The 19,963-nt window shown below is 50.2% G+C and overlaps 1 long non-coding RNA gene across 1 annotated transcript; it reads left to right on the top strand.

Moving 5' to 3' along the window:
- Positions 1 to 595: 595 nt before the first annotated feature.
- LOC147358314 (uncharacterized) lies at positions 596 to 19,129 on the top strand. The gene is made up of 2 exons (XR_015141579.1): positions 596 to 2,238; positions 12,101 to 19,129. It is a non-coding gene; the product is annotated as an uncharacterized LOC147358314 (long non-coding RNA).
- The last annotated feature ends 834 nt before the right edge of the window (positions 19,130 to 19,963 follow it).

Genomic DNA, 19,963 nt, shown 5'->3' with positions numbered 1-19,963 from the left:
TCTCCTGCTTTGTAGGCGGATTCTTTACCAACTGAGCTTTAAGGGAAGCCCCTCAAAGTCTTTTAGAAGCCCCCCAAAGAAAAGATAGATAATGAAATATTACGTGCCTTTTGAGGAAAGCCTGGTAGTCTCCCCTCTTATGCATGATTTCACTTTCCACAGTTTCAGATACCTGCTGTCTACTGTGGTCCAAAAATATTAAATGGAAAATTCCAGAAATAATTCATAAGTTTTAAACTGTGCACTGTTTGAAGTAGCATGATGAAAGCTCACATCATCCCTCTCTGTTTTGCCCGGATGTGAATCATACAGTCCACTTGTCACTGAGCAGCCACCTGTGTTATCAGATTGACTGTCACAAGTATCATGGTGTTTATGGCCAAGTGATTCTGATTTTACTTAATAATGGCCCCAAAGTGCAAAAGTAGTGATGCTGGCACTTCAGATATTCTCTTTCTGTGCCTAATTTATATTATACATTAAAATTTATCATAGGTATGTATACATAAGAAAACATATAGTATATATAGGGTTTGGTACTATCTGAAGTTTCAGGCATCCACCAGGGGGTCTTGGAACATACTCTCCATGGATAAAGGGAGGCTACTGTACACACACCTCCTATGAAGAATTCTTTCTAAAATGTTAAATATGAATTTAATGAAGTCTTTAGATCTGTCAATTATAGTAAAGGCAGGGGACTGAAGAATATGTTAGACAACACCATGGGGGATGCAGCGGGGAAAGTCCAGAATGTGAACGACTACAGGGACAAACAAGGTGGTTTATTCCACAAACGAGGGAAAAAATAACAGAAGAGGGAGAAACCTACAGATTGAAGGAACACAAAAGACCCAACAAACAAGGGGCGTGTATGGACCTTGTTGGATCCTGGTCTAGAGCAAATCAATTTTAAAAGACCATTTATGAGACAATTGGGAAAATTTAAACCTGACTGGATATTTGATAATAATTTTTAAATATTATGAAAATGTATGTATGATAATGGTATTCTGGTCATGCCATTATAATTTAGAAATACATACTGCAATATTTAGGGATAAAATGATTTGATGTTTTGGATTTGCTCCAAATAATAGATCCAGTCGGGGAGAAGTTGCGGGTTAGAAATGAAGCAAGAGTGGCCTTGTACACAGGGTTCTTTGTACTGTTCTATTTTTGGGTATGCTTAACATTTTCCACAATAAAATGTCTTTGCAGCTCTCACGGAGGTGGGGAGGAAGACTCAGAGACATCAACCAAGGAGGTCAGTTTCCTCTGAGGCAATGGTGGGGGCAGATCCCGGAGCAGCGCACCTCCCTCCGCAGTGAGCAAGCAGGAACGGGCATGCAGAGGGAGGGGCTCCCATAGAGGGAACAGCACGAGCCTGGGCAAGAGGGTTCCCTAATCTGGGACAGTAAGGAGAGTGGCTAAGACAGAGATGGGGGGAGGGCCTCGAAGGCCCTTCAAAGCCACGGAGGGCCTTGAAGGCCCAGCAGGGAGGCTCAGGAAGGATTTACACTGGTGAGTAACATCGTGGGCTGTTTCAGCCATGTCACCCAAGCAATCGGACAGACTGAGGGAAGGAGCCTGAACGGATGTGGGGAGATCCGAGCAGAGGCTGGGCAGGGGTCCTAGAGAGACTCCAGGAGGCCTGAGCTGGGGTGGCCCAGGGACAGGTTGGAGCAGCTGCGTGGCTACAGTGAGGAGGTACTTGAGCAGTTTCTGGCTCGGGCAACTTAGTGGATGTTGGTGCTATTATTAAAATGGGGCAATGTGGGGAGCAGTTTAGGTGCCCCCATCTAGAGCCCTGGCTGAGAGGCAGGGGCCTGGGTTCTGGCCCTAGCTCTGCTGTGTGGCTGTGGACCTCAGGGCATATCTCTACCTTTTTCTGGCCCAGGGGTCCCCATCTCTGAAGCCTCAGAGCAGAGGTTCTCCAATTCCCCTTGGCCCATGCATGCATCCTTCTTGCCTGCAAAGAGTTCATAAGTTCTCTTGCCTCGCTGAAAATCCAGTTGTGTGATGTCAGTGGCATTTCCCTTCAGAAAAAGGAAGGTTTTCAGAAAAATGAGGTTAGCGAGCGTGTTATCAGGAAAGGAAAGTGAGTTGGGCCCCACCTTCGGCAGCCCCATGTGCCCCACCTCACCCCGACCCTGGGCATGCTAGGCCCCTCTGCCTGGAGCTGGGGACCAGACACAGAAATGTCACGCTTCAGACAGAGACACTGATACAACATGGGTGAGTATTGACTACTACGACTTTGATTTCCAAGCAGGGCTGGGCTACCCCCAACAGAGTCAGCATCTTGTCTGGTGCCCACGGCCCGAACCCTGGCCACATTGGGCAATTGGGAGGTCACAGGAGGCTCCAGGGTCTCATTAAATATCAGCAGGGCCCTAATGATGAGCTCTTTGTACGTGAAGAGGCAGAGCCCCAAAGAGAAGGGACATGGCCAAGATCACAGGGCAAGTCAGAGAACACAGGTATAGGTTACATGACATGAAAGGGGTCAGTTGGTCCCAGACAGCCTGTCATGCTGAACTCCCAGAATGTCCTGCTCCTGATGGATGTCCCCAGAAAGTCCTTCTCCGGTTACAAATATTAAGTGTGTTTATTAAACTGCACCACTCCCAACCCTAAGCTTTTGACCATCTGGACATTCTTTAAAAGTCTGTCATAAAGACAAGATAAAAAACAAATTCTAATCCTTCCAATAAAATTGCTGTGTACATCTGAACTGACAAAAAGAGCCCCGAAATCAACAAGTTGATAACTTGGTATGTTCAGCAAATCAGTCTTTTATAGGGTTGATCCCTTGGCTAATGGATCATTAAGTGAATACACTTCAAGGGACTTGATCTTGAGCCTCCCCCTGATTCCACCCATCGCCCCACCTCCGGACTGTGAGCCCCGCAGCCCCACTCCAGCTGTCCTCTCTGCCTCCAAATGCCGGCCCAGCGCCTGGCACACGGGGGTGGGGGGCAGGTACTGGTGAGTTAATTGTTGAGTTAACTAAGGAGATGGAGCTCTGAGGTTGGATCTGGCTGTCCTCAAGGGTTGAGGGGCTCCTTGGAGGGGGATTAGCAATGGTGTCCCTGGTCACTCCCAGTACAGTGAGGTAACAAGGGTGGAAAAAACCCTCACTCTTGCTCTTTGCAAAAGTCACCTTGGGTCATACTTTCCACTGTGCCCCCTCCAGGGAGGGCGTCTGGTTCACCCTCCCACACACCCAGGGGCTGGGGGTTTTCAGGTGAAGTGGAACTAGATACTTAAGTCTGTGTACCTTTGCAGACTCACTCAGCAACAAGGGAGCCAGACAAGGCAGTGTGTATGTACACTGGTGTGCGACACCGGTGGGCTTGTATGTGTGTGTATGTGCAAGGGTGTGTGTTTGTGTTTGCACATGCACGTGTGGATGGCTGTGGTGTATATACTGATGCTCATATAAACTGTGCTTATTGTTTCTGTGTATGGATATGTGTCAATGAAATGTATATACACACCCAGGTTTGTATGAGTCTCTGTGTGTTTGTGGGAGCATTCATTCAAATACCAGGTTTCACAGTGTGAGTATATTGAGTTTTGGTACTTGTCTGTCCATGGAAGTATATGATGATTGGGTGTGTGTGTGCTTTTTGCATAAATCCATCACTTGTGTTAATCCATGTGAGTGTACGAGACATGCATGTGTGTTTCGGGTAAGGTGTGTGTGTGTTCCGTAGGTGCATCTTAATGTAGGGCTATGGATAAATGTGATGTGTACATATGGATGCCTGTGGGAATAAGTGTTTTGTGTGTGCCTGTGTGAACATGTGTGTGTGAAGATCTAAATATGTGTGGGCACAGGTGAATTTGTGCATGAAGCGGGCTTGTGTGGTGCGTGTGGTGTGTGTGAGTCACATGATTGCAGGTTGCACACATGAACGTAGCCTCACTGCTGTCTGTTTCCTCCTGGGAAGAACAGAGCTTCTGAGCTCTAACCACGGCTGGTGACTCTTCCAGGAACGATGTTTCCTGAACCTGAAAAGTGAGACCATCAGAGGTCCTATGTGAATGAGGAAGAGGCATGGACCCGAGGCTTGAGCTCCTCTAAGCCGGGAGGTGGCCCCCAGGGCCGCAGCTGTGGGTCAGGCTGGCGAATGGCAGGGACACCTGGGACCTCAGCCCTCACTCTGCGCCCTGGGGAGTGTCACTGCCACCTCCTGTGGCAGTTCACCCCTCAGTGGCTTTCAAACGTTTTTAGGGGTCATGCTGCTGCTAAGTTGCGTCAGTCATGTCTGACTCTGTGTGACCCCATAGATGGCAGCCCACCAGGCTCCCCCGTCCCTGGGATTCTCCAGGCAAGAACACTGGAGTGGGTTGCCATTTCCTTCTCCAATGCATGAAAGTGAAAAGTCAAAGTGAAGCCACTCAGTTGTGTCTGACTCTTAGCGACCCCATGGACTGCAGCCTATCAGGCTCCTCCATCCATGGGATTTTCCAGGCAAGAGTACTGGAGTGGGGTGCCATCGCCTTCTCTGTTTAGGGGTCATAGGGGGAAATAAAATCTTACAAGTCTCCCCAGGCGTGGAAAATAGATGAGTAAGTGGGAATGCTGTGGCTGAAGGCTGAAGTTGGGGAGGGGTGGGAAGGGGTCTCCATGGAACTGAGCCTAGGCTGTCTCTGGGCCTGTTGGTTTACAGTTTAGAGTCTAGTTTACAGTTTAAAAAACATACTGATATCCATGATCTCAGCTAATCCTCCTGAACTTCTTCCAGCTGTTTGAGGAGGCTGGGAGCAGAGCGGTAAAAAGCCCTGGTTCTACTCTGGCCCCTCTTCTATCTGAGCAGTTTCTGCGACCCAGCCTCTCTCATAGTGGGAACCATGTGAGATCCGTATTTGGCGCTTAGTAAGCAGCACAGAAATGTGAGCTCCCGTGTTTATGGCTATCCTCATTTTACAGATGAGGAAATTGAGACCTGGAGAGACTGACTTGATCCCATGTCAGCCTGGAAGTGCTGGGAACCACTCATGTCCTTGCTGACCTCAGATATTCACCCTCTGTCATCAGAAGTGTTTTCTTGTTCTTCTGGGCTTGGCCAGGCGGTGGTAAACCCCACATGTGGTTCTGTGGTTGCCCACACAGGCCTAAAAATAGCCAATAGGAGCCCGGGGCTCCCCCTTGGTGAATGGCAGAAGGCTTATGCTCCAGACAGCTTAGCTCTGCCCACAGATGAACAGGTCCACTCTAGGGAGGGCTGGGTGGTCTGAGTACCCTGCATGACATGCCAGAGGCTTTGCCAAACTTGTAACAGAGATTATTGCATTTCTCTGACTTGTTCTGTGAAGTCTGTGATATCCCATTGGACAAATACGAAAACTGAGCCTAAGAGGGATGAAGTGATCCACCCAAGGTCAAGGAGCTTCAGTGAGAACCAAAGTAGCTCTGATCTAAGGCCTATGTTCTTACTGCTTCAGCTTATCACCCGTTCCTTATCTTGAACCTGGGACACCTGGGGCAGGGCAAGAGCAGGACCTTTGGAGTCACACAGACCCAACTTCAGGTCCCAGCCTCACTGATGACTCCTTGTGGCCTGGATAAGTCCTCACCTCTCCCAGCTTCAGTCTCCTCACCTACAGAACAGGAGCTGCGTGGCCCGCCATGTGGAATCACGGCATGGATGGAATGTAATAAAGCATGGAAGTGCCCAGGGTAGGACCTGGTGTACATGCTCAGTACACAGCCATTCACACTCTCTCCCCATCACACCACTGAGGACCAAGCTTTCCTAGTTGGGATGAGAGGAGCAATGTCTGCTGAGCCTCTGAAAGTGTCTTGCTGGTTGGGAGGTGAGACTACTGAGGAGAGGTCAGGAGAGGAAGTCCCTGTGAGGGGTGGATTTCCTGAAAATGGACTCAGGAGTATTTTCAGATCCTCATACTGAAAACTTGCCATTCTCCATCAAGAAATGGAGTGCATTGCCTCTCCCCTTGAAATTAAGCAGAACCCTGTGACCGTGTCAGTGAAGAGAATGCAGCAGACATGACGTTACATAAGTTGCCAAGCTAAAATCTACAAAGGTAACTCAGCTTCCACCCATCTGTCTGAATGCCTCTCTGTCACCGTTTCTCTCTCTGAGATCCAGTAACCATATTGTGAGGAAGCCCAAGCCACATGGAGAGGCCACTCTAAGTGTTCTGGCTAACCAGTGCCCTACCCAATTAATCTCTTGGCCAATGGCCAGCTTCAACCACTGGACTTACCCATGAATGACTCTTCAAATGATTCCAGCTCGCAGACTGCCAACCATCCCAGGTAATGCCGAGTCGAGCAGAGATGAACTATCCCCTCTGAAAGTGAAAGGAAAGTGAAAGTGAAGTCGCTCAGTCACGTCCGACTCTTTGTGACCCTGTGGACTGTAGCCCACCAGACTCCTCCGTCCATGGGATTCTCCAAGCAAGAATATTGGAGTGGGTTGCCACTGGCGTCTCCAGGGAATCTTCCTGACCCAGGGATCGAACCTAGGTCTCCCTTATTGCAGGCAGACGCTTTAACCTCTGAGCCACCAGGGAAGCCCTGAGCCCTGACTACATATAGATTTGAGGACAAAATAAATGTCATTGTTTCAAGCACTAGGCTTGGGGTACACAGCATTAGGTGACAGGTACACCTCTTTCCTCTTTCCCCTGTAGCCCTCTGAGTTCCCCCAGCCAGACACAAGTAAGCTCCTTCCCGTGCCCCACTTCCACTCCAGCAGGTATAACTTGGAGTCTGTCTTCTGCCCACTGTTGAGCCCTCCAAGCCAAGTTGGACAGCCCTGTCTCAGAGGCCAGCTCTGTGGTTTCCAGTTGTGTGCCCTTGGGCAAGTCATCAACCATCTAGGATGCTTTATTTTTTGTGTTGATGGTAATTAGGATAGCGCCTCTTGGGAGTTTAGTGTGCATCATCAGTTGCTCAGTCGTGTATGATTCTACAACCCCATGGGCTGTAGCCTGCCAGGCTCCTCTGTTCATGGGATTATCCAGGCAAGATTACTGGAGTGGGTTGCCATTTCCTCCTCCAGGGGATTCTTCCCAACCCCATGGGCTGTAGCCTGCCAGGCTCCTCTGTTCATGGGATTATCCAGGCAAGATTACTGGAGTGGGTTGCCATTTCCTCCTCCAGGGGATTCTTCCCAACCCAGGGATCTAACCCGTGAGTCCTGCATTTCCTGTATTGGCAGGTGGATTCTTTACCACTGAGTCACCTGGGAAGCCCCAGGGAGTCTGGGGAACTCATTCAACAAAGTACCCAGGCACATAGTGAGTGCTTCTTAGAAGGATATGGGCATGTAAGGCTTGTGAGAAAGGAAGTAGTCAAAGATGTAACTCCAGCCTCTGCCTTAGTCCAGAGAGAGGGGAGGAGTGGGTCCAGGGAGCCGGAAAAGCCATGAGTTCTGGCAGATGTCTAGTGCGAGAGGCCCAGCCCTGTGTAGGCAGGATGTGTCCCAGGTGATGCTGCCCTCAGGTGGCTCCCAGATTAACTGAGCTATAGGAGCAAGAGGAATGGTGCTGGGTGGGCCTGGCAGGATCCTGTCATGGGTGAATGAGGTCGGGGAGTGGAGGGCAGCAGGCAGCAACAGGAGAGGGAGGGATGGGGGGTTGAGTAGCCTGCACCAGAATCACGCAGGTTCAGCCACACTTGAGCATTGCACTGTGAAACTTCTCGGAAACCCAGAGGCACTCTTCCTCTCCAGCCAGAGCTAGCCAGGCCCCATCTAGAGAGAAAGTCACTGCAGGGGTTCCCAGACCAGAGACATCCTTATCAGCCACGGTTGTCTGGGATACTTGGGAATGTAAACACGCCTGATGAGATGGGCCAGCCCTGGGAAGACACAAAACAGATGTGCTCAGGGAGACGTCCCCTCTCCCCATCACCCCATTCCCTCCCTGAAACCCTGAAAGCAGGAGGAGAGGGAACCCCAGCCTCACACAGAGCTTGAGGGGTCCTCTACTCCCAACACCGGGGATGTGTTCTTGTCCTTCTGGTCACACTCAGATTTGAAGAGGCCACAAGGAGCCCACTCTGTTAAGGCCATGCTGGCCAATGGCACAGCATGGTGCTACCCGGTGAGGATAACTGGAGGTGAAGGGCACACAGGCTGAAGTGCCTTCACACACCACTCGGGCTCTCCAACTTGCACAAACATTTGGGCCAGGCACGGGAATGGGTGCTATTGTGAATTGGGACCCAGAAAACACAGCCCTCCTGATTCAGTGTCTGGTGGACATGCATGCTAAGTCACTTTAGTTGTTTGTGTCTGACTCTTTGTGACTCTATAGACTGCAGCCTGCCAGGCTCCTCTGTCCATGGGATTCTCCAGGCAAAAATACTGGAGTGGGTTGCCATGCCCTCCTCCAGGGGATCTTCCCAGCGATCGAACCTGAGTCTCATATGTCTCCTGCTTTGGCAGGTGGGTTCTTTCCCACTAGCATCACCTGGGAAGACTTGTCTATTGGGCAAAATGGCCAAATAATAATAATAATGAGCTTGTTGTTGGGCACTGACTGTGCATCAGGCACTGTTCTGAGTGCTGTACATGGATGAACTTTTTAATTCACACACAGCCCTATAGTATAAGACGGTGAATATGTCTGTTTCACAGAGCAGGAAGCCTAGACCAAGGGAGGTGGCAGCATGTGCACAAGATCCGAGAGCTGGGATTCAAGACACAGAAGCCTGGCCCCAGGGACAGAGTGGTGAGGGCTGTATGGGGCTCCAACTGTAGTTTCTCCTGGCTCAGCCAGTGAGCTGAGAAAACACTGGGGTGGGGTCAGCGGACAGTAGATGCCTCTCCAGACTCAGACCCTGACCTCTTCTTCATAGCCCACCCCTACTCACTCTACCTGGGCTCCAATCCTTCCTTCTCATTGTGCTCAGGCCTGCTCAGACCTGTGACTTGGGACTCCCAGTCCTGGTGAGGACCCTTCACAACCACATGCTCCTGGGATCCAGAGATGCCAACGTCAGACAGTGAGAGCAGGGAAAGAGCACTAGGTTTGGGGTGGGACAGAGTTTACATCCTGGCTCTGCATCCCTGGGCCTCATTTGTCATGTCCGATTCTTTGCAACTCTGTGGATTATAGCCTGCCAGGCTCCTCTGTCCATGGGATTCTCCAGGCAAGAATACTGCAGTGGATTGCCATTTCCTCCTCCAACGGATCTTCCTGACCCAGGGATTGAACCAGTGTCTCCCGTGCCTCCTGCATTGCAGGCAGATTTGTCACTGCTGAGCCACCGGGGAAGCCCCACCTGTAAAATGAGGTATAGTCTAAATGACTTGCCAGGGCCTCAGGCTCCACTGACATCCCAAGAGTGTGTCAAGGCAAGTAACTGTGAATGCATCTGCAGAGATGCAAGCAAGGAACCTGGGTGGCCAAGACAGGGAGATTCTGCTGTCTGGGGGCCTTCCTGGAGGAGGAGTCATTGAGCAAGCACCTGAAAATAAATTTCTTCTTTTCTCTTCCTTTTCTGCCTACTTTTTACCTTTTTCCCAGGCTGAGCAGAGGGCTGTATGCTTGGTATCACCAAGGCGTAGATCAAGGTCTGTACAGGGTCCAGTGGGGGAGGGAGCATAGAGTGAGGGACGGGTCAGGGCCACCTTGTGGGGCGATCTTTGGGCGGCATGATCCTTGAAGAATGGGTGGGTATTTGCCAGGCAGACCAGAGGGAAGAGGGGGAAGGAGCTGTGGGCAGACGGAGCTGGGACCAGAGCAGGAAGCCTCGGAGGCTGTCTGGTGCACGGATGGCCGAGCTCGGGGGCTCCTGAGCGCAGCAGGAGCTAGGGGAGCAGGAAGCAAGGCCTGAGCTGAAAGCTGAGGAGCTGGGCTTTCCCCTGAGGATGCTGGGGAGCCATGGATGGGTTTTGAGGAGAGGAGGAGTGTGATCTGACCAGTGTGTCCAAAATGTGTCTCTGGCTACTGTGAGGAGATTGAACTGGAGCAGAGGGGTGGATGGGAGGCTGGGAGGCCACTGGGATATAAGTCTGGAAAGTGAAAGTCGCTCAGTAGTGTTCGACTCTTTGTGACCCCATGGACTATAGTCCATGGGATTCTCCAGGCCAGAATACTGGAGTGGGTAGCCTATCCCTTCTCCAGAGGATCTTCCCAACCCAGAAATCGAACTGGGGTCTTCTGAATTGCAGGCGGATTCTTTACCAGCGGAGCTATCAGGGAAGCCAATAACCAGGGAAGCAAGTCTGGGGCTGCGGTCAAAGGCGGTAGGCAGAGAGGCTCTATGTGAGAGCTGAAGGGGTGGCCCTGGAATATGAGGGCTTGTCAGAAGAAGGAAGGGGAGCCAGGTGGCCTCAGGGATCTGGCTAGTTGTATGGTGGCTGGACCCTGGGCTGAGCCCTCACCTGGGATCAGGCTCCAGGTCAAAATGGGAGGCAGGGGTGGAGAGAGGGTGGGAAAGGCTGTTACAGGGGAGTGAAGGGTGGGCTGACTAGGACAAGGAATGGGACTTTGGGAAGATGCCCATGGTGTCTTCCTCTTGAGGGTCTAGAGAGGAGGCCTCGGGGCTCAGGATAATAGAATCCTCTTGGAGGTGGTGTGGGTCACTCAGCCCATCCTTCTCTCTGAAGGCTGGTCTGTGCTCTTAACTGTGGGTGATTTGAGCTTTACAGAGTGCTGTTCTGTGTGTGCAGTGTAAGGCTGGGACCAGAAAACCTCCAAGCCCCTTCCCTTTCTTACCATTCCCGGCTTCTTTGTTTCCCTCTGCCCTGTTGACTGGGCAGCTTTGTGTCAGGCTTCCCCAACTCCAGGCCTCAGCTGCCTCCTCTAATCCAAGCCTGTGTTAAGCTGAAATGATCTCGAAGGTTCCACAGAAGGCCTCCGTGTTTGTTCAGAGAGCAAGCGAACAGATTCCAGCTGCCAAGGCCCCAGATTTCATTCCTCTCCAAGGAGTCCACGCTCAGCCCTGCTTCCCTGGCCAGTCAGCCTGCCCCCCAGCTCTGCCCTCAATTAGTCGGCTCCTAGGGCATGGACACAGCCTGTCTGCTCCCAGCTCTCCCACTCCCTAACCCCCCAAGCGTCCTGGAGCTGGGGAGGCGCGACCTGCAGGCCTGAGGCTTTCCTGCCAATCTCAGTAAAGCCCTGTGTTTCCAGAGAGTGGGTGTAGCAATCCTGCGGCTCTCAGCCGACCCTGGAGTTCAGAAAAAAGGCAGCTGGTGGCAGATAGATAATAACTTCTGTCTGGGTTTTTAAAATTTTCTTTAAAAGCGCTGGACGTCATCGCACTCCCACCCCCCGACCCGCTCTCTGCCCGCCCCCCCCCCCCACTCCGCCCACCACCCGGAAGGTAGAGCAAGGAGAGCCGAGACTTTGCAGATGGAGAAACCAGGGCTCAGAGAGAGAGGAGGAAGTGACGTGCCCAGAGTCACGCAGCAAGCAGCAGAGCTGGGAATTAAACCTCAGCTCTGCCGCCAAGCCTGTTTTCAGAAGAGACTTCTGATTCCAGTAATTCCTAAAGTTCCTCCAGAACTCGCATCCTATCCTAGGGTTTTCCCAGGCAGATGAGAGAGGTCAGGAAAAGGGGAGGGGCAGGACAGCCTGAGTGTGTGTGCGAGCCTGACCCTCCCAGCCCTGCCTCCACATGAACCTGGTACCGTGCCACAGCCCTCAAGTCCCTGGGCAGTCTGACCCTCCAGCCTCTTCTCTCTCCTCGTCTTTGCCCTGTGAGCTCCTGCCACATGGTTTTCTTTGCTTTCTTAAACATACCAGGGTCCCAGCCACAGGGCCTTTGCACATGCAGCTCCCTTAGCTTAGAAGGCGTATCCCAAGCCCCAGCCCCTTCCAGGCTCACATAACGCCTCCTCATTTTTCTATCCTTATTAAATACCAGTCCTATTGAGTTATAATTCATATATCATACAATTCTCCTATTTAAAATACATAATTCATTGGTTTTTCAGGATAGTCACAGATTTGGGTAACTATTACCATATTCAATTTTAGAACATTTGCATCTTCCCCACAAAATTGCCATACTCAATCATCACTGCCTCCCTCCCCAAAATTTCACAACCACTAGGAGTTCGTCAAGGCTGTATATTGTCACCCTGCTTATTTAACTTATACGCAGAGTACATCATGAGAAACACTGGGCTGGAAGAAACACAAGCTGGAATCAAGATTGCCGGGAGAAATATCAATAACCTCAGATATGCAGATGACACCACCCTTATGGCAGAAAGTGAAGAGGAACTAAAAAGCCTCTTGATGAAAGTGAAAGTGGAGAGTGAAAAAGTTGGCTTAGAGCTCAACATTCAGAAAACGAAGGTCATGGCATCTGGTCCCATCACTTCATGGGAAATAGATGGGGAAACAGTGTCAGACTTTATTTTTTGGGGCTCCAAAATCACTGCAGATGGCGGTTGCAGCCATGAAATTAAAAGACGCTTACTCCTTGGAAGGAAAGTTATGACCAATCTAGATAGCGTATTCAAAAGCAGAGACATTACTTTGCCAACATAGGTCCGTCTAGTCAAGGCTATGGTTTTTCCAGTGGTCATGTATGGATGTGAGAGTTGGACTGTGAAGAAGGCTGAGCGCCGAAGAATTGATGCTTTTGAACTGTGGTGTTGGGGAAGACTCTTGAGAGTCCCTTGGGCTGCAAGGAGATCCAACCAGTCCATTCTGAAGGAGATCAGCCCTGGGATTTCTTTGGAAAGAATGACACTAAAGCTGAAACTCCAGTACTTTGGCCACCTCATGCGAAGAGTTGACTCATTGGAAAAGACTCTGACACTGGGAGGGATTGGGGGCAGGAGGAGAAGGGGACGACAGAGGATGAGATGGCTGGATGGCATCACTGACTTGATGGACGTGAGTCTGAGTGAACTCCGGGAGATGGTGATGGATAGGGAGGCCTGGCGTGCTGCGATTCATGGGGTCGCAAGGAGTCGGACATGATTGAGTGACTGAACTGAACTGAATCTAATCTGTGTTATCTATGGATTTGACTATTTTGGACATTTCATATAAATGGAATCATACAATATATGGTCTTCTGAGATTGGCTTCTTTCACTTAGCATAATGTTTTCAAGATTCTTCTGTTGGTACATATTTTATTACTTTATTTATTTTTGTTGCTGAGCAATATTTCATCACATAGATGATACCACATTTTATTTATACATTCATCAGTTGATGAACATTTGGATTGTTCCCACTTTTTAGCTGTTATGACTAATACTGCTATGACCAGCCTCTTGAGGACATATGTTTTCATTAACCTTGTATATATTCCTAGGAGTGGAATTGTTGGATTATGTGGTAACTCGATGTTTGACCTTTTGAGGAACTACAAGACTATTTTCCTTAGAGGCTACATCAATTTCCAATTTCTCCACATCCTCATCAACACTTTTTATTGTCATATATATCATATCTCCATCATAGTGAGCATGAAATGGTATTTCATTGTGGCTTTGAGTTGCATTTCTCTGATGAGTAATCATGTCAGAGCATCTTTTCATGAGCTTATTGGACATCTGTACATCTTCTTTGGAGAAATGTCTGTCTAGATTCTTTGCCCATTTTAAATTGGGTTCTTTGTCTTTTTTATTATTGAGTTGTAAGAGTTCTTAATTATATTCTAGATTCAAATCCCTTATCAGATGTAAGGCTTTGTAAAAATTTTTCCTATTCTTGATGGTGTTCTTTGAAACATGCAAGTTTTTTGTTTTGATGATATCCAATGTTTCTAATTTTCTTTTAGTTGCTTATACTTTTGGTGTCATACCCAAGAAGTCACTACCTAATCCAAGGTCACAAAGATTTACAACTATTTTTTTTTCTAAGAGTCTTAGAGCTTTAGTTTTAGATCTTTGATCCATTTTAAGTTCACTTTTTGTGTGTTATTAGATAGGAGATCAACTTCATTCTTTTGCATGTAGATACCCAGTTGTCCCAGCACCATTTGTTAAGAAGACTACTCTTTTTCTCATGGAGTGGTCTTGGCAACATTATCAAAAATTGATTGCCTTATGTTAACTCAAGCATCATTTCCTCAGAGAAGCCTTTGCTGACATCCCTTGCCAACCTAACCTCAGCTTAGCCAGGTTCTCTGTAACATAAATGTGCCTGTATGTGCTGGTCACTCAGTCGTGTCCAACTGTCTGCAACCCCATGGACTGTAGCCTGTCAGGCTCTTCTGTCCATGGAATTCTCCAGGCAAGAATACTGGAGTGGGTAGCCATTTCCTTCTCCAGGGGATCTTTCCAACCCAGGGATCGAACCCGGGTCTCCTGCATTGCAGGCAGATTCTTTACCATCTGAGGAGGTGGGATAGGTTATGAATTATATTTATCTGTTTAATGTTGCAGTCATGAGCACACACACACTCTGTAGCCAGACAGCCAGTTCTGCCACATCCTGGCTGCCTGATATACTGTTTCACCTCCCGTACCTCAGATTCCTCACCTGTAATAGGGGATTTACTCACCTCATATTGTTGTCACGAGAGTTGACATGTGTAAAGTACATGGCAGGTGGCGATAACATTGAATGTATGAGCTCTCATTAATCGGTGTCATCTCCTTAGGTGTTACACTCCTTGAGGATGGGAATCCTGTCTGTTTTGGCTTTCATGAAATCCTCGTGGGCAACATCGGGAGGGCTCAGGGAAGGGCTTCAGTGCGGGCTTCTTGAATTAATTAGTGGGCGAAAGCGCATACACATGCATGAGTGAATGAGCCTGGCAGATGGGGTTCTAATCCCACCCTCACTGTCTGGCTGTCTGGCTTCAGAACACTGAAGCCAGATCCTTGGAAACTCTCGTGGTTTACTCCCTTTCTCTGTATGGGTGCAGAACTCTCTCTTCACTTCAAATAAGGGGAACCTAATATATAACTCAGATAAGGGGGGCTGTTGTGAGAGAAGCCAGAGTGGGGCCCAGAGACCCCTCCTCCTGGGCACCCCCGACAACCCCCAGAGTCTTCCAGACAGTAAGTGTGAAGATGTGATCCCATATCCTCTCCAGGCTCAAGCAGCCTGTGATTCAGAGGCAGCTGACGTCTGACGCTCTTAATTCAGCCCAAATGCTGAAGGTCTGTGTCTTGCAGCATGGAGGAGGTGGAGGGGCACATTCCAAGGGAGAAAGCTCTTCCTGCCTTCTGCCCATGGAGGGGAGCCATGTGCCCTGAACTTACGGACAAGCACGTCCTGGCTCTTGTACCCGCCTTTCCTTCCTGCTTGGTTTCTCGACCCGCACCTGGGATGGCCTGGTCTCTTGGACCGAACTTCCTCTTGCCTGCCCCCCTCCACCGTGACCTCACACCCAGCTCACTTCCAGGGAAGCCCACTGTGATCCTGCTCATGTCACCCTCCACGCCCTCATTTCATCTAGGAGACAATTCTTCGGAGGCTTAGGGAGGTGAGTGACTAATCCAAGGTCATGGTGCAGCAAATAAATGGCAGACCAAAGAGTCGAACCCCAGGCTCCCAACTCCAAGTCTGGACCCTTTCCTCAATAGCTGCCTCCATTACACGAAGAGGGAACCACCATCCACATGGCCTCAGGGACAGGGCCAGAGCAGGAGGTGTGGGAGCTCAGCCAAGCTCTGTGATCCCCAAGGCAGCTCCTCTGGCAAAAGGAGCTGCCTAATGCTTTCCCCTGGCAGAGGACCCCTGGCCACAGTGGGAGGGGTTGCCCTGGGAAACAAAGGGAGGGGAGGTCCCCACTTGGAAGGGTACCGACATGAATTTAAGAGCTAGGCAGATCTGTTCAGGTTACTGCCAACCTCTCTGAGCCTCAGTCTCCCCTGACCCCATGCCATGAGGATAATAGTACCCACAGAGCTAGGTTGCTATGAGCATAAATTAAGAGTGAACATACTGCCCTTGGTGCTGGGGAAGCTGGGCTCTCCAGGAGTTGCCGGGAGTCCCCCTCAGGAGGCAGACCCAGGCTCATAAGGAGGAGACAACTGGTTCCCAGATCCCTCCCAGATCTTTGAATTCCCTGAGGATGTTTTTAGGAGCCATATCTCAACCGGAAAAAGAGGTTTATAGTGCTAATTGTCCAGAGGAATGAATCTGGGAGAGTCACCGGATGACTGGAGAGTTGATTTGGGTTAATTAAGTTTTTTTTTTTTTTTTTTTTAACTCAGATTTCCTTCAGGACATTTGTCCACTGAAGACAAGCAGGTCTGAGACGGTCATCTGAGGGGGCTGCTGCTCTGTCACTTCGCTTTGGAGCCTAGCTCTGCCTCTCTGAGCCTCAGTGTCTTCATTCGTAAAATAGAGAAAAAAGGGAGGGTCCCATATGAAGGTTGCAGCCCTTGCTCCTGCTGCAGTGAGGAGCTGGAGCTCCAACTGGGGGCCTTTAAAGTGGGGCCTACAAGGTGCTGAGGAAAAGACCCCTTCCAGGCGGGGGAATCTGGGTGCACTTCCTGGGGGCAATGGCTCAGAAGAAAGAAAGCAGTCCAGGTAGAGGGAACAGCTTGCCCAAGGGTAGATCAGCGGGAAATAGCAGGGCCCGCAGAGATGGTTGTGACAGGGATGTGAGATTCAGGAGGGAAGGCCGAGGGGGAGGTGGGGGGTGAGGATCATGCAGAGCTCAGGTGACTGGCAGGGGCGGGATTCTGACTGAGGCTTGGGGCAGCTTCTGGGAAGGGCTCCTGGATCTATTCTCAGAGTTCCCCAAGGGGCAGGGAGGGGAGGGCCGAGTGATTCAGGTCTGCTCTGCTGTTGACACAGCTTCCTGACAGGCACGTTGGTTGAGAGGCAGGTTCTTCCTGGAGGGCGTGGCTTCCCACCCAGCCACCCCCACCCACTGCAACCCCTGGACCCAATGGAAGGTCAAGGGAAGTGGGGCCCAACCCACGCCTGAATTATTCACCAAACAGCCCAAAAAAGCCAACAAGAGACGCCCACGTTAATAATAAAAATAACAATTCCTTAAATGTGATCAGAAGTGTGGGAGCTCACTCGGTAGGGGCGCCTCCCTGTGAGGTCACTCTCTTTACCCTCCTGACTGACATGCACAGAACAGACTGGGGAGGGAAGTGGCTCCAGGGAGGCCAGTCACTAGGAGACTGTACTCCTGAGGGCATCTGTGTGTGCACAGAGGGGCCAGGGGGCTGGGCACAGCAGGGAAGGGACCTCTGCCTGGGGACAGTAGCCCAGTGGGTTCCCTCAGTCTTAGCGGGGTGAAGAGGGGTGTTGCTGGGCCCGGGGTCTCTCACCACTTTCCTCACTGGCCCCGCAGCAGGAGCAGCAAACTGGAGGAGCAGCAGGGGAGCTCAGTAACTTGGCAGAGCGACCTGATGCGGGGAGGGTGGAGGAGGGAGGGGGACGGGGCTAGGGTGGATGGGGCCTTCTCTGGCAGCCCAGTGGTTAAGACTCCTGCTGCTGGTTGGATCCCTGCTTGAGGACCTAAGATCCCTCAGGTGTCCACTGTGAAATGCTGCCAAGAAATTTAACCAAAAAGTGAAAAAAGATTTTGGATGTAGATGGAGTGGGGGCTGGCAGGAACCAGGTCAGGGAGATGGGCTCTCTGACCCGGGAGATGGGGCAAGTCTCTTGGGCAGCATGCTGGCATCCCATGGGAAGACTGAGGCCCAGGGACAAGGGGACTGTGTATCCCAGGATTTGCTGTTGTTGTTGTTGTTGTTCAGCCGCTCAGTCGTATCCAACTCTCTGCAACCCCATGGACTGCAGCATGCCAGGCTTCCCTGTCCTTCACCATCTCCTGGAGCTTGCTCAAACTCAAGTCCATCAAGTTGGTGATGCCAACCAACCATCTCATCCCCTGTTGGCCCCTTGTCTTCCCGCCTTCAATCTTTCCCAGCCTTTTTCAATGAGTCAGCTCTTTGAATCAGGAGGCCAAAGTGTTGGAGCTTCAGCTTCAGCATCAGTCCTTCCGATGAATATTCAGGACTGGTTTCCTTTAGGATTGACTGATTTGATCTTGCAGTCCAAGGGACTCTCAAGAGTCTTCTCCAACACCACAGGCTAGATTAGAACATATCAGTTCAGGTCTGAAGTGAGCTGCCTTTCCCCTGAAGTCATCCCCACGGGGGATCCTGAAGTGTGAGCCTTCCAGTCACACCACTGGTGTGAATGCAGTGAGCTCCCACGGGAACTCTGCAGGGAGTAAGGCGTACTTGGAAGGATGTGTCTTAGTTGTGCTGCTCTCCCATCTCACTCGAAAGACAGGGGCGCTCCTCCCCAACACCAAGGGCAGGGCTGACTTGCCTGCTCTCTGAGCACAGTTTGTGAATGGACAGACTGACTTTCAAACCCCAGTCCCCTCTGACCAACTGCTCTTCTCCTGGCCTGGCAGCCAGGGCCAGGCCAGACAATGGCGAGTTGTTGGGCCACTCCCAGGCATGTCCAGATTTGGCCTGCCAGACCTTCCAGGGCCAGAGGGGACCTTCCTGCATGGCTCTGACTAACAGGCCCCTGGTTCTGTGTAGCATCACAACAGAGTCTGTTGCCAGGGTAACCTCAGACCCGGTAGCCTGGGACCTGGGGCTCTGGCCACCTCACACTGGCTGCTAGCATGAGCACTTCTGGTGCAGCCCTCCCTGGCTCAGCTGGGCTGTGCAGGACAACAAGGCAGGAGGAGGCCCTGTCTGGGCCCTGGAGCTGAGCCAGCCTGCAGGGAGAGCAGACTCTCCCAGGGCCTTGGTCGTCTCCTCTATCAGGGACCCCACATCATTACCTCATCACATGGACCAAGGCAATAGCATGGGTGCCTCTGGAGCTCTCTCACCCCTCATCCCATCTGTTACCGCAGGCATTCTCCACTCCCCACTCCACCCTCCCTTCAGCTCCAGGGCCAGCTCAGGCCCCCTCCTGAATCCAGTCTAGATCACAGCCCAGTCTCCTGTCTAGACACTGGGCCTCACGTGCCCAAAGTGGCCTTAATATGGATCCAGCCTTTCCCTCCAGAATTCCTCCCTAACTTCCCCATCACTCTTGGCCACAGATGAACCTCACCCTCCCATCAGCAAAAGCAAAGTTCATGCAATCTAACCAATATATGTATACATTTATTTGTAAATTATATGCATATGCCACCATACAAATATACTAGATAAATGATAAAACATATACCAAAAAACAGAAACTGAAAAAAGAATGAAAGAGTAAATCAGTTATTTTATGTTTTGTTTTCTTTTTCTTTAATGGTTTAAAAAATCTTCTTTCTCTGATTATATATACTATTACTAAAAATTGTACTTAAATGTGGTTCATTTTTCATAGAGAGCAGACTTGTTGTTGCCAAGGGGGAGGGAAGGTTGAGGGATGGACTGGAATTTTGGGATCAGCCCTGGGATTTCTTTGGAAGGAATGATGCTAAAGCTGAAATTCCAGTACTTTGTCCACCTCATGTGAAGAAGTGACTCATTGGAAAAGACTCTGATGCTGGGAGGGATTGGGGGCAGGAGGAGAAGGGGACGACAGAGGATGAGATGGCTGGATGGCATCACCGATTCAATGGACGTGAGTTTGAGTGAACTACAGGAGTTGGTGGTGGACAGGGAGGCCTGGCGTGCTGCGATTCTTGGGGTCGCAAAGAGTCGGACACGACTGAGCGACTGAACTGAACTGAACTGAGATGCAAACTATTACATAGAATGGATGGACAGCAAGGTCCTACTGTATAGCACAGAGAACTGTATTTGATGTCCTGGGATAAATCATAGTGGAAAAGAGTATAAAAAGAGCGTATAACCAAGTAAGTCACTTTGCTCTATAGCAGAAATTAACACAACATTAGAAATCAACTGTACTTCAATAAAAAAAAAAAAGTGTGGTTCATTTAAAATAAAACCTTGGTTTCATGATGCGGTGCATTCATTAACTGAGAATCTGGTACTAAACTCCATGTATATTTTCATTTGGTTTAATTTCTGTTGTAGTTGAAAAGTATACATACCTCATAAAGAGCAGATGCTCCATGTGGAAGAAGAATGTTCCTGGTTGTGCTTACT

This window comes from Bos grunniens, chromosome 15 (assembly GCF_055505025.1).
Source record: "Bos grunniens cultivar Pamir isolate PY7600 chromosome 15, Bosgru_T2T1.0, whole genome shotgun sequence".
Classification (NCBI taxonomy): domain Eukaryota; kingdom Metazoa; phylum Chordata; class Mammalia; order Artiodactyla; family Bovidae; genus Bos; species Bos grunniens.
This window is presented reverse-complemented; position numbering and strand designations above follow the sequence as displayed.